Genomic DNA, 15,675 nt, shown 5'->3' on the forward strand with positions numbered 1-15,675 from the left:
TCACACCACGGCAAAAGGCAGTAACTTCCACATTATCAATCTTTGGTTGCTGATCACCGTTTACAGAATCGTTAAAGTAACACCTGGATAAAATCTAGTGATCATGGGCTGTCTCATATATTGCCTCTAGCAATGTGACTGTATTAAGTTTTTTTTATTTTTAATTATAACAAGCAGACTAAAAGTTAAACATGATTGGATACCAATTCATTTTCTATTTTCAGTAATGTAAAATAATGCTAGACATAGCATAATTGCTTTTATATTGATTTGTATGAAATAGCCCAACCTAAAAGAACAGACTGATGTGAACACCAACAAATGGGAATAATGCTAAGGATGCTTGTGGATTAAACATCTCTGGTTTAAGTTTTTGCCTGTAGGTTTAACTCCATTGTTAAAGAGGCCCAACAAAGGTTGTACTTCCTTCCCCAGCTGAGGAAGTTAAACCTGCCACAGGAGCTGCTGAAACAGTTCTACTCGGCCGTCATTGAGTCTGTCCTCTGTACTTCAATAACTGTCTGGTTTGGCTCAGCAACAAAATGGGACATCAGAAGACTACAGAGAATGGTTTGGACTGCTGAAAGGATTATTGGTGCTCCCCTGCCCACCCTTCAAGAACTGTATACATCCAGAGTGAGGAAAAGGGCTCAGAAAATCACTCTGGATCCCTTACATCCAAGTTACCCCCTTTTTGAACTTTCGCCATCTGGCCGGCGCTTCATAGCCGCAAATACCAGAACAGCAAGGCACAAGAACAGTTTCATTGGGTCACCAGTGCATCTACCAACCCAAAAAACATGAAAAATAACAACTCAGTATCTTTGTTTTGGTAAGTGTTTTCTGTAAGCATGTGCAAAAACCTACCAATGAGAATTCGCTCCCCTACTGATGTAGAAAGGCGATCTTATTATAATATTACCACCCCATGGGTCTTGACTTCCACCCCATCCAAGCCAGCCTCTTAACACCCTGTTCAGATTTCAGGCTTTGAAGCACATGACAAAGCACAGCATTCTGCTGACACATCTCTCTGAATGCTGAGATTATCATTAAATTGTATCCTTGCTGGCAGAGCAGGGATTTATATTTTGGCATAAGACATATCTGTAGAAGCCTGCTCATTCAGCTAGAACTGGGGTTGGCAAGTTCGGTCCTAGAGAGCACCTGTCCTGCAAAATTTAGCTCCAATCCCCCCAAAAAACCCACTGTAGCCTTTGTAATGCTGAAGAACTTGATGAGCTTGTTCAGGTGTGTTTGATTAGCATTGGAGCTGAACTCTGCAGGACTTTATCTCTCTAGGACCGAAACTCGCCTACAAAAATATGGTGCAAGAAACCCTTTCTCTCTAGTCTGGAAGGGAGATTTGCCCTGTTAAAATGATGACGTCTCAAACCAGGAGCTGTTCTAACTATTATGCTTTACTGAGCAAATTAAACAGAATTATAATCTATCCTGTCAGCAAATCATTACTTCATTCTCTCAGCATATCATGTCCCAGTCGTCAAACCCCTCCTGTTATATGATAACTCAACAACGGAATAGACTAGAAAGTTCACCAGTGTAGTAAGCTAGAAAGTTCACTAGTACAACTAACCTGAATATTGACTATAACAGTAACCTCTAAATAACAATGGAATACAAACAGACTTTTTACAAATTTTTATTTAAAGAAGAAACTTTTAGCACGCTAATTTACGTTTTGATGTTAATCAAACCTTACCTTTTTCTTGTAGCGTTCTCCTCTCTTCTGCTCTCAGTCTCTGCTCTTCTTCCTCTTGTCTGAATCTGTGAGCATCTTCAAACATCTGATTACTGTAGTGTCCTCCTCCATTCTGCTCTATCATTTTGTCAATCTTCCGCAGTAGATCGTACACCTGATCTCTGTTATTCCCGTCTATATTTTTGAAGACGTGATATCTGCCTCCACACTGATCAACTAGATCTCTTAATTTACAGTTCTGCTTAATGAAGCTCTCTATGGGTTTATCTATCCGGTCTCCATGAGTGAAGAGAATGATGGAGTATTTTAACACTCCCTCACCAAACATCTTCTCGATCTTCTTAGGAATCTGCTGCTCCATTTCAGTGAATCTCATAATCACAGGAAACACGACGAGAAAAGCATGTGGTCCAGGACTGGATAGATAAGCACATCTCTCTACCTCTATGGTTAACTCCTCAGTTTTTATCTGTTCGTGAAAGAATCCAGGAGTATCAACAACAGACACAGATCTGCCTGAAACAATGGTGTGTGTCTCTGAGGATTTACGGGTTACTGATCTCTTTCCCCTCTCAGATCTGAACTCTGTCTGTCCCAGTATTGTGTTTCCAGCTGCACTTTTCCCAGCACCACTTTTACCCAGAAGAACAATCCGTCTGGTTGAGTGACTGTAGACAGGAATTCCTTGCAGTGGTTTGTTTGCCACTGAAAGAAAACGAAAAAAAAAGATCACACAATCACTTATTTGACTTCAACGTGTATTTAACATGCTTTGCTAACTTACTATAAAACTAACTTCAGCTAACACAGAGGAAATAATGGGGACAGTATGTCCAAAAGCTTGCCTACTATTCTGTTTCGCACTCAAAATTATGTACTTTTTCTTCACAAAAATGCCAGTATGGGGCAGTGATCATTTCAGCCCAACTTCATTAAAGATATGTTTGCAATGTGTTAACTGTATAAATGCAATAAATTTATGTTAAACAAAAATGAGCTGCGCAGAATGAGAAAGCAGAATGCTCTCAAAATGCTCTTGTGCTACTTCGATGGTAGACATAACAGTGACATGGCACTGGCGCTGTCTCATGTAAACCCAATTACTCACTGACATGCACTGCTTCAAATCAGATGGCAGTTATTCAGTGCTGTGTTGTATCAAGTTGAAACAAAACTAATGTCGTAACTCCAACATGCATATAATAAACAGGAGGTTATAAAGTTTTGGTCATAGTTAATAGGTAATAGTTATATTTACAGTTATCTTTCTTGGTGTGAACAGCCCTTAAAGAATCTTGATATCCATTATGGCATTAAAAGTTTAGTCCAATTTGAAGGATGTATTCAAAAGTTCCTCTACAGACCATTAAAGTTTCTGGTTTAATGCATAAGTAATATTAACAATTAATGTAATATTCAATTTAATAATTATAATAATAATCATAAAAATAAAAAAAAAACTGTTACCCACACATTTAGATGAACTGATAGAAAAATAATTACCTTAAGGCAGTTAATTTGATCTTTGGCTCGTTGTCTCACCTGGTCTTGATTCATCAGGAATCTTCAGGTGGTGGCCTCCGTTCTCCTCCAGCATCTTCTCGATGCTCTCCAGAAGTTTCTGCACCTCTGACTGATCTCCATTCTTCTGTAGATGATGGTGTGGACATCTGCAGGTCTGCTGGAGAGACTCAACGTCTTCATCGCTTGCATACTCCTGCTCCTCATGCATGAAGACAATAATCACATACGCAGATGCACCTGCACCAAAAACGATGTCAATGAGCTTGAGTGCTTCTTTCTCCGGATCTGTAAATGTTCCAGGCTTAAGGACCAGAAGTAGTGCATTAGGTCCAGGGTAAGCCAAATCAAAGAATCTTTCCATGTCTTGCTGCTTAGGACAGTGAATGGGATCAAGCAGGTCAGGAGTGTTGATCACCATTACGCATCTCTCCAGCACCATCCCATCATGCCACTCAAACGAATTCAAGTGGGACGGCGACTCTGAGAACACCTTTGCTCCCAGTATTGTGTTCCCACAGAAGGCTTTAACATCTGTGTATGACCCCAGCAAAACTATTCTCATCTTTGTTTTGCCCAGAGACACTGAAATAACACAAACAGGTTTTGTGTAAGTTGACTGTAATATTACAGTTCCTAGGGGTATATTGGTACACAAAAATTACATTTTATTACTGTACAAAGATTATTTCTTTCTTATTAAATGATGGTTTACTCAAAAATCTTGTCTGTCTTAGAATAAAAGAAAAGTCTGTCAATTTGGGGGAGGAGATTTGAAGTGCTTAAATTTTTGGATGCAAATGTTAGCAAAATATTGTGGGATATCGTTTGAATCACTGCACTGCCATTATAATCCACTCTGTCTATCTGATGCACATGCATGTGTTACAATTAATTCAGTCAAGTCTGTTAAGTTAATCGCTGCTGAGAAGAATGATCAAATTCTTCTCCGTAAAGGTCAAATTACTGCATTCGTTATGAATTTAGTTATGAAAAAATTGCATGGTCAAGCCGCATTACAACATATTTTTGTGATTGTGAACGCTCATCGGCTCTTGCATGCTTCGTCACAGATTGTGACGTGTCATGTTTCAGTCACTGTACATTTGAAATGGGAAATGCACACCTATTTTCATCAATTAATCACTTATATTCTGCTCTGCACATCACACAAAATGTTTAATATACCGCCAGAAAGGATCGCGACTGCAACTCATCGTCATTTGAACTACTTTTGGTACTGCTTTAGACATTTTCACAATAAATAAATTAATTTGACCATGCTTCTCTGTCTGTTATGCTTTTCTTCATAACTGTATGTATATTTAAGAAATGTTTATGGGTAGGTTTAGTGGTAGAAGTAGGATTATCGGCTCAAAATATTGTTTTAATGCTATACTGTTACTAAAACGGTCATTTTTCTGCACATTTCAAGGGTAGAGTAGGGCACACCAGATAGCTTTATGATTTAGTATGAACTGCTTCATATAAAGCACATCTTCCACTCAAGACATCTTGGATCATGCACTTATCCAATATCAACTAAATTTTTGTCTATTCTTTTTCAGATTTGCTTGCAACATGAAAGTATATTGATATAAAAGCATAACCAAAGAACCCAGCTTTACATTTAAACCCAGAGTATGTCTTGTATAAATCTGCTCCGTCTTTAAAACGAGTAACAGCAGTTCAAATAACGTCATATCTTTAAGTTCTCTTTATTTAAATGCAAATCTCACTGAGTGGAGGTCGATTTTTGCTTCCTCTTCTATGGAATGAACTGTCCTCATCTTCTTCTGTTAAAATAAACAAACAAATATTATCATTACGCAGAATTATGTTTTGAAGAAATATATTACTGCAACACGAGCTGTCCATTATTGCAAGCCATATAAACAATATGCACTTTCAAAGAACTGCTCTATATAAAAAATATGAAATAAACAGACTCACCAGACTGTGATGATGGTCCACTCCCGTCTGCCATCTTCACACAATTGTAATTTTTGTACAGTGAAGCACTTCAGATGACAGGAAACAATCTGTGTTTCAGCCGTTTTCGCATTACTGTAAGGCTGTGTGTTTGTGTTAAATCAAAAGGTCTGTTTATCGACTCAGAAACAGGTTGAACAAGTCTTGTGTTCAAGTCCGTGTTTGGCATACATTCCATGCAACGCACGATGCTATCAGTGCAGTGTGATCTGTGATCTATGTCTATACAGCAGGTTAGGAGAGGAGTGATATAACGGCTGCTGTGCTCTGTTTCTCTGATGTGATGACAGAGTCCCTATCCAGTACCCGAGAAGAAATGATATTGAAACCTTTGCAGTAATGTAATACAATCACAAGGGACAAGACTGGACAAGTTTGAACTGTTCAGGAATTTTCCCAAAACAGGTTACTTTAACACCACATCTTACTTACTTTAAAGGAACAAAATGTAAGATGTATTAGAATATCCTCAAAATGTCGATAGCCTGTGTCGATGTATTTGTATAATGCTTTCACAACACAGATAATTTCAGAACTGCATTAAAAAAAAGGGCTATACTGTTACGTCATCCTGCTTTAAAGGGATAGTTCACCTCAACATGAAAATGACCCCATGATTTGCTCCCCCTCAAGCCATTCTAGGTGTATATGCCATTCTTCTTTCAGACAAACACAATCTGAGTCATACAATTTACCCTGGCTCTTCCAAGCTTTATAATGATTCAAGATTCAAAATTTTTATTTGTCACATACATGGTTATATGGAAAGCATATGACCAGCAGTGAAATGTAAGTCAGATCCGCTCCATTGACAGTGCAATTATTAAAGAATACAGACAAAATAAAATGTTATATAAATATGGTATGGAAAAATATAAAAAGAATAAAACAAAACGTTTATAAAATATAATGCACAGGACAGTATACTGTAGACTTAATAAATATTAAGATGAGCAGGAATGTACAAGAGGGGAATGTGCAAACAGCTTGTACAGGGTATTTACATAGCAGCAATAGAGGTAAAAAAAAAAGTAAATGAATAAAATGTATAGAAAGTGCTGTGTGCAAGTGGCAATGTCAGTATTAAGTAACTTACTGGTAAATAAGTGAAGTCATGTAGAAGTTAAGAGACTGAGTTTGAGTTTAGGAGCCTGATGACCTGGGGGAAGAAGCTCCTCCTAAGTCTTTAAGTTTTTGCCATCAGCCTATGAAAGCGCTTACTAGATGGCAGCAAAATGAAAAGACAGTTACCAGGGTGGTTAGAGTCCTTAATGATTTTAACAGCTCTGCTTTTGCAGCGTTTGATGTAGATGTCCTGCAGAGAGGGGAAAGCAGACACGGAGATGCACTCAGCTAAGTGCACAACTCAACTGAGATACACTCAATACACTTTCAATGGCCCCTGAATAGAAAGTTTTCAGGATTGCTGACAAAACCGTGAATTTTCTCAGCTGTCGCAGATGGTATTTTGCCTGGCTTTATGGCAGCCCATAGGAAATAAATGAAAAGTAGGATCTCTTTAACCTCTCAAATATTTATCCAAGAGAAATGCGGTTACTTTAAGATTGAATGGAGATTTTTTCTTGAGTCCCCTGCTTTTCAAACATGTCTCCTGAGACAAAAACTTTAACACACTCAAAAAGGTCTGCTTTAAAGCTTTAAAAGAGATCTCTACAACATCACACACTGTGCTCAGATATTTTTCCTTAGCTAGAGACTCTGGATCTCTCACATTTGTTTCCCTCAAATTTTAAACAAGATCTCAAACACTGTGCTGTGCTTAGATATTTCTCCTTACTTAACAGATACTGGATCTCTCACATGTGTCTCTTTTAACCCTTAAGCTGTCTTCATTTGGTGTGTACAATTTTATTTTTTGGGGTCTCTAGAACAAAATAATTACTTAAAAAAATACTATTTACATTTTTTACTCCACATTTGTGCAGTTTTGGAGGATTTATGATATGTTTTAATGTATATAAATAAATACTTTCTGAAAAAAAAAAAATCACTTTATATAAGACCCACATTTCTAACTTTCATTTATGAGGTTAATGGGTATTTTGTTGCGTTTTAAAAATAAAACAAATATCACTTTTACCACTAGATGGCTGCAGAGCTCCACTGTTTGCTATTTGATGAAGGAAAGTTTTTTTTTTTTTTTTCTCAGTTGGATTCATATCTAAATATTCTCAAATCGTATTGTTTTATGTAGACAGTGTTTTATTGCACAATGGTTTAACAGAGGAAACCATAGCCAATATTTACATACATGCAAAAATGGTCTGTACAAGACAAAATGTTAATGCTAAACAAAGGATAAAAATAAATAAATTAATAAAAAACACTGGTACACTTGTGTTACTTTTTTTTTTTAAAGACATTGCTTTTATACTAAACATTTTGCACATATAAATCCTTTCTAGCATTTTTGAAAATGTGGTGTATAATATGCTGTAGATTGAATATGGATTTAAACATTTCAACAAGTAGCCCTTGATATTCTTAAATGTTAATGCTATTTAGATAATAGTTTAATTATTTACAATATTAGTTAATGTTTAACGTTTCTCCTAAGATAAAACTGAAAGACAAACTTAAAGACAAAGCTGAGATCTCAATAAGACCTATAAGAGAATCACCCTTAGTATCCTGAGCATAGATTAAACCTCTGTCAGATCCATAGTCTTGTGGGCAGTGCATTGATGTGAAGCTATAACTGCACCTCAGACAACATGAGATCGAATCCCAGCTACAGGTATTTTCCTGCTTCTGTTCAGTTCTCACCTGTCCAGTCTCTAGTCCTACTGCCCTGACCAAGGTGAAAAACCCCACACCTGCTGTAAAGGAGTATTTCAATACAACATAAAGATATCCCATTGTCATTTTGGATTCCTTTCTTTCAGAAATGTCTCAGTTGTGTCTACTTTAAGACACCCCCCTTTTGGAGGAAAGTCATGTTTAGGGAGAGGTCACGGTCTAGTGGTTATAAAGTTTGACTCCTAACCCTAAGTTTGCAGGTTTGAGAATCGGGCCAGCAATACCGTGACTGAGGTGCCCTTGAGCAAGGCACTGAACCCCAAAGTGCTCCCAGATAGAGATTGTAGCAAGACAATTGAGAGATATTCTATGTTTCTCTCACAACATTCTTTGTTTTGACTCTTTATTTCTCAAATATTTCTCATGTCTCATTTGTGTCTACTTCTATTTCTCCCAAGGATTTTTAGAAGAAACATCTGAAATGCTGTTGATACTAAAAGTGAGAGAAATATGAGAATCTCATCTAAGGCCCCGTCCACACGGAGATGGAGCTTACCCCAATCCGATCTTTTTTTTCCTCGTCTCAAGAAATATCCGCGTCCACACGAAACCGCATAATGATGTAGTATACAAGCCAGACCAGTATGTTGCGCTGTAACTCTGCCACAGAGATACACTAAAAACAGAGAATTTCTGAGAAAATAATGGGCCATCTCTACCGTAATTTTGAAAAGCTCCGGAGAAACCAAGGCAGAACACCGTATGACACCATTTACAGCTCTTTCACTTTGTTTAGAATGCTAAAATTGAGTTCTGCCTTTGTTTAGCCGCGTGTCAAAATTAAGTTACGGTGCCGGTTTGGAGTTGTGTGGTGTTGTGCCTTTTTTTTTTACTGTCCATTAAAGTCTGTCACATTTCAATTATGGTGTAGACAAACTAATTAGATTGCGTTCTTCCAGACAGCTCCATATAACAAAGCACTGTAAAGACAAGATACCTTGGCAGCAATACGTAATCGTGAATAATCTGTGAAGATTTTTTTTTTTTTTCTGTAATGCAGATTATTCATCAGGTTGTCACTTCTATGGAACGCATGTGGACTCGAATTCCATAGCTAGCATGAGCAATCATAAAATCACTAACCTACTAACAGTTTGCAATTAAATCCATATCCTACCTTTTCTTGTAACACGATAAAATCAATTAATGGCAATGAATGTCATCTGAGATGTTTAATCCACAAGCATTGTGAGCATTATTCTATCTTGCTGGCATTCACATCAATCCACAAGTGAATGGTTCCACTAAGTGGGCCACAAGTATCACTTTTAGTGTCTAAGCATTTTTTTTTTTTTTTTTTTTTTTTATATGACAATTTCAACTTTTTCTCATAAGTATAAATTGTATGTCATAATTATAACTTGGAATGTCAATTTTTTTTTTTGTCTCATAATTTTAACTTTTGTTATAATTATTAGAATGCCATGATTGATTTAGTATGTCATAATTCGGACCCTAAATAAGAGTTTTTATGTTGTTATTTTGACTTCTTGGTTTCACAGACAAGGTTTAAGGCTATTTCCAGACTAAATTGCATGTTTGATAATTATAAGTCATAATTCTTTATGCCATTGTAGACTCTTTAACTGCATAATTCTGTCATATTTTCTGCTTAGAATATAATAATTTTGACTTTTTATCCTACAATTATGACTTTTTATTTCAAAATTGTGACTTTGATGTCTTTTAATCATGACTTACTATGTTCAACAATTTACATAATGTTAATTGTTAGCATGTCATAATTATGATGTAGTATGTCATAACTGTTTTTGGTCAGTTTTAACTTTCTGTGTCATAATTATTACTTGTTATGTCATAAGTAAGTTGTGATTGACTTTGTCTTAATTTGGACTTTTTTAATCACATTATTGACTTTTTATGTCAAAATTAAGATTAAGCAAAGCATGATTTTCTTATAGGGTAAAAATGAGCTTCCATGCAAGAATATACACTCATTTTACGTCACAGCATTTCTTTACATTGCATGTTTGTGAATCATAAACAAACAAACAAAACAACACAAAATTAAATGTTACAAATTTTATAATACTATAAAATCATTATACTACTGTAATTATTTTTAGTTTTACATTACTTTGGCATTACATTACAGTAAACTAGCTAACAATGTTGTGAGGGTGTTTATAACACAACAGAGTGACAGGAAATTCAACATCTGTCTCTCTTGTGACCAAATTCATAAATGTTTCCACGATTTTCCTCTTTTGTAACATTGTAAGCCAAGTTCAGTCAGACAGCTCATTTTCCTGTTATCCTGTATGCAAAATGATAGGGTTCATAAAAAGACTGGTATAGTGAAATGTTGTATTTGCATATCACACCAGTCTTTAACTCTTTAATGTAAGAAGCCTTTGAACAAGCAGTCAAGCCAGTCGCAGTTTGATGTGACCAAGAACATATATATTCAGATCATTCAAAGCTAAAAGGTTTTTTATTCTCGTTTCTCAGTTATAAAGCATCAAACCAGTCAAAATACTTGGATGCAAATTTGGCTATAAGATGCTATTGTGTATTTTTCTTTTGCTTTTTGAGCATATTGGAACGAAAAAACATATCCGTCTTGGTTGTTGGTCACCTCTTTGGTCGCCCCTCTTTATCTCTGAGTTAGCTTGCAGCTGAATTTTGCAAAATAAATAATAATAATAAATTGAAATAAAGATCCTTCAACATCATTGGTGAATAAAAGTTAAATTTAAACTCTTTATTATTCTGACCATATTAATGTTTTGCACAAGGTTTAATGTACTGTACCAACATTTACATCTCCAGATGTAAGGTCTTGAAAGAGATGACATGTGGATGGGAGCATAGCGTTTCAGGCTTCTGAACCGAGCGCTGATAACAACTTGGGTTGTCCTTGTCCTCTTTAGTCCAGATCACATGGCGTCCCAGTTTTCCAAAGAGAACTTCAAATTTTGATTCGTCTGACCACAGAACAGTTTTCCACTTTGTCACAGTCTAAGGGCACGAAGATCACGGGCATTCAGTATTGTTTTTCGGCCTTGACCCTTACACACAGAGATTGTTCCAGATTCTCTGAATCTTTGGATGATATTATGCACTGTAGATGATGATAACTTCAAACAATTAGCAATTTTTCTCTGAGAAACTCCTTTCTGAAATTGCTCCACTATTTTTCGCCGCAGCATTGGGGGAATAAAGGCATTAACAGCCATCTCAAGGGTTTTATGGTTAAGTAAGGGTTTGACTTTCGATAGCAGATAACTAGAGCTTATTACAGAGGAGATTTGTTTATCAAAGTTTAAAGACTCATTTAGTATAACGCCCAGGTCCCTTACACGTGAGGATCTAAAAGCAGATAGTCTGCTTAGGTAAAAGGTGACAGACTGAGGATTAACAGTAGACCCAAAAACGATGATCTAGGTTTTGTTTTCATTTAGAAATAAAAAATGTGGTCCAGCCAAACTTTAACTTCAACTTCAACTTCACTTCACATGGCAGAAGGATAATTTACATACATTTGTGTGTTGTCTGTGTAACATTGAAAGGATACCATACATCTTCTTAAAATGTTGCCCAGTGGTAACATATAGAGAGAGAAAAGAGACAGCGTTAAGATAGATCCTTGAGGAAAACCACATATTAGATGTGCAACGAAAGAGGAACAATTTCTTAAGTTTGATCCATTCGGAAATTGGTCCTCCAGCTGTTCCTTATATGTACATTTAACTTTTCTGGCCTCTTATTGCTACCTGTCAAAACTTTTTTGGCATGTGTAGCTCTCATGAAATCCAAAAAGAGCCAATATTTGGCATGACATTTCAAAATGTCTCAATTTCAACATTTGATATGTCATTTATATTCTATTGTGAATGAAATATAAGTTTATGAGATTTGTAAATTATTCCATTCCTTTTTTACTCACAATTTTTACAGTGTCCCAACTTTTTTTTTTTTAAATCAGGTTTGTATATATGCAAATTGGATAGAGGTATTCTCCAAGTCATGATGTTCAAATTTGCGTAAAGATAAATGTACCATAACTAACAGAGCATGATATGAAGAGCTCTCCTATGAATTATTTGAGCTCTACCCTTGTGAAAAAGAAGTGTACTTATTGTGGAAATACTATACTTTAAAAGAAGACACATAAGTGCAAATTAAATATGTTATTTTCGCCGCATTGTATTTGTAGTTAATTTCAAATGTATCACATATTAAAGTTATATAAAATGCATTAAGTTTAACTATAGTGGGACTTAAGTGGGACTTTTTAGTACATCTTTACATGTACAATTATATGTTCATAATTGCTTCTGTCTTTAAAATATGGTTAAAGTGTACTACTGATGTACTGACAAACAATTAATGTGAACTAAAATATACTTTAATGTCAATTAACAATACACTTCAGTGTGAATTAAATGTAATGTTTTGACCACATAAATGCATTTAATTTGTACTTAATTAAAAATATATTACAGTTTAAAATTACATTAATTGCAATTAGTTTAACTTTTGAGTGATATTTTTGAACCACTTAAGTGGGACTTTAGTATTTTTTATATGTGATCTGAAATATGGTAAATATGTACTTCTTAATAAGCAATTAATGTGAACTAAAATATACTTCAATGTGATTGAACTTTTGTATATTAAAAAATATATAATAATAAACTCTTAATAACCTAGTTACAATCAACGCAAAAACACAAAATGGAAAACCCTTTACATTTATTGACAAAATAATCTCTAAAACAAATACACAAAAAATGTTTTTTACTTATGCACAAGAAAAACCCAACACTATACAGTTACAACACTATAACTCACTTATTAGAAAGAGTCTGAAGAACAAATTTCACCATCACAGAAAACATAATTCTGTAAGATGTATAAACCGGTTTCCTTATTGGGGACCTAAAAATGTCCACAAGGTCAAAATGTACTACTTGTGGAGTTATTTGGTCCCCATAACATATAGGATTACTAACACACAAACAGACACACACACTCTCTCTCTCTCTCTCTCTCACACACACACCCTTAATACAAATAATAAAAAATAAAGAAAATTATCATTGCATGTACAACAAATGAGACCTTATTGTAAAACATTACCAAAGTGGGTTACTTGTACCCCTGGTTTCACAGACAAGGCTAAAATGTAATTCTGAGCTGTTTCAACTGATAGAAAATTGATCTTTAAAAAGACCAGTGCCTTTGTTTTGTCTCAAGATGCACACCAGTAATGTTTTTTCTAAGGCATGTCAAGCAAAATGACTTAAATGTCCTAATTGAACTATGATCCTGGCTAAGTCTAAGCCCTGTGTGTGAAACCAGGCCATTAGTTCTCAAACCTATACTAGCAACAACATTTAACAGGACTGAAAGTTTTCTTCTATAATCTTACTCCAGCATTAGTGAATGCAAGTTTGACTAAATAAATTAATAATAAAAAGAACTCCAAATGAATTGCTGGGACGTGCTGTCTGTCTGTGTCACATCATCTCTCCACTGTCAGTGTGAACGGAAATGTTCCAAAGAGGCAGGAAAGTCCGAATAAAATAATTGAGGAAAGAAAGAAGAACAATTGTTATAAAACATATCCAGCCATTATAAATGATTCAGTTGAGTGAAAGCAATAGACACAGTTGTAGTCTAAAGTTTACATACACCTTGCAGTATCAGCAAAATGTTAATAATTGAACCAGTGAGAGGGTAGAGAGGTAGAATAATTAAATACTAATTATTTGGTTTACATTTGTTAAATTTCTGCTTGCAATTAACGCACTTAAATGTGTGTTTTAGTAAGCAACATAATAATATTGAAAGTATTCTGTACACAGATGTTGTTTTATATTAATTTATATTAATAATTATACTCTCATAGATGACACTGTATGTCAAATATTATGTAGAAAATTAAATTTATAGAATTCATAGAGCAGGAGCTGGTGATGAAAATTTAAACAATAAGTTTTATTGGAGTATACTTTATAATAAAGTGAATTTAAGTTTATTTTTATTAATTACATTAATGCACACTATTTATTATAGACTAAATAGTAATACATTTGAAATATATAAACAAATGTAGTTTTGGAGAACACACTTAAGTTGAAATTAAAATCAATTATTTGACATGCGATTTAATATATTAATAAATATATAAAAATAAGGGTACTTTTTCAAAACACAATAAAATTATAATTATGTAAAATGTATGTTTAAGTAATACTTAATGAGACATTATCATAAAGTGTATTTTTATAAAGTTCACTTAAGTATGTTAAGACCTATTGTCATTAAAGTGTAAAAGTACACTTAAGTGGCCTTTAATTTAAATTATATGATATTATCTGCAAATGCACTTTAAAAAAAAGTATAGATTTAAGATTTGAAGTAAACAAAAAGTGAACTTTTAATACTATTAAGTACACTTATTTTCACAAGGGTAGTTTTTGCATGTGGGAAATAGCATGTGTAAGTCTGTTCCTACTGAGATAGAAGAAGGTAACAGAAAGAGATTGATTTAGAGTTTAATTGTTATGCAGGGGTAATCACAAGACATTAGATCCACTTGCAAGCTTTTAATAAGAAACATTGTGGTCGTACAGGCAGGGGTTAATGACAGCAAACACAACAGGGAAGAACAGGCAGAATAGTGGTCCGTACACAGGCAGAATGTCAGGGTATCAAGCTGAAAAACAAACAATATAGTCCATTAGGCAGGAAGCAGTAATCGTAAACCGGGGAACAGACAAAATAAGCAACAATGCAGACAATAGAAAATGCATAGAAATGTAAACCGTAGTAAAACAAGACCTTTCGATGAACACACAAAAAAGCTGGCAGCTTAAATACTAAAATCCAATGAGCTGCAGCTGGAGAGTGATCAAAGTTATAAGTCCATAGCTGTACTTAACTGTGTAGAACATTCAGTGTTTTTAGAATATGCCTGTGTTTCAGTATGTCACTGGGTCTTTCAGCAGTTTATAGCTTGTGCACCTTGTGCATGTGCAAGTCACAATTTCACAGAAATCACATATCACATATCATGATTCCAAACACTTAATATCTCTTTAATGCTCATTATATCACAAAAACATCAACCACATTGACATAGCTTCTATAAAATACATATGAGAGGTGTGATCTAAATGACATGAAGTTAAGCTCCTGTCTGTGGTACTACAGTTGAGGAGATAATGTCCATGTTTATCTTGTCTTGAAGGGAGTAAAACTGTTCTAGCTCTTTCAAATTTCAGGCTAAACCTAGAACACCTGTAGAACCCAGCCCACACCTCTAGCGTCTTTATAAACTCACCAGGTCCTCCTGTTCAGCTTCATTCATAAGAGTGTCCATTGACCAACGTTGTCATCCAGTCATCATCATCTGGTCTTCAGTCACCATCATCTGCAGTCGTCTTCTACAATGAAACTGCTGCTGTCTCTCTTTGTTCTGTTGGTCTCCAGTCTGCTGGTTTCAGGCAGGGTGGTGCCAAACTTTTTAGCACCTGCACCTGCAGGATGTCCTGGATTCTTTCTGGACACTCCAGCTCCACAGGGTCGGGTCACTCCGACTGAACTGCCAGGAAATCAATATGTAAGAATATGTCGGGATTATAATG

At 35.2% G+C, this 15,675-nt stretch overlaps 1 protein-coding gene across 1 annotated transcript in view; it reads right to left on the reverse strand.

The window, feature by feature from the left end:
- LOC127987326 (uncharacterized) overlaps positions 1 to 15,675 on the reverse strand; it is a 256,216-nt gene that overhangs the window by 147,942 nt on the left and 92,599 nt on the right. The window lies entirely within an intron of this gene.

Source organism: Carassius gibelio, chromosome B22, assembly GCF_023724105.1.
Source record: "Carassius gibelio isolate Cgi1373 ecotype wild population from Czech Republic chromosome B22, carGib1.2-hapl.c, whole genome shotgun sequence".
NCBI lineage: Eukaryota > Metazoa > Chordata > Actinopteri > Cypriniformes > Cyprinidae > Carassius > Carassius gibelio.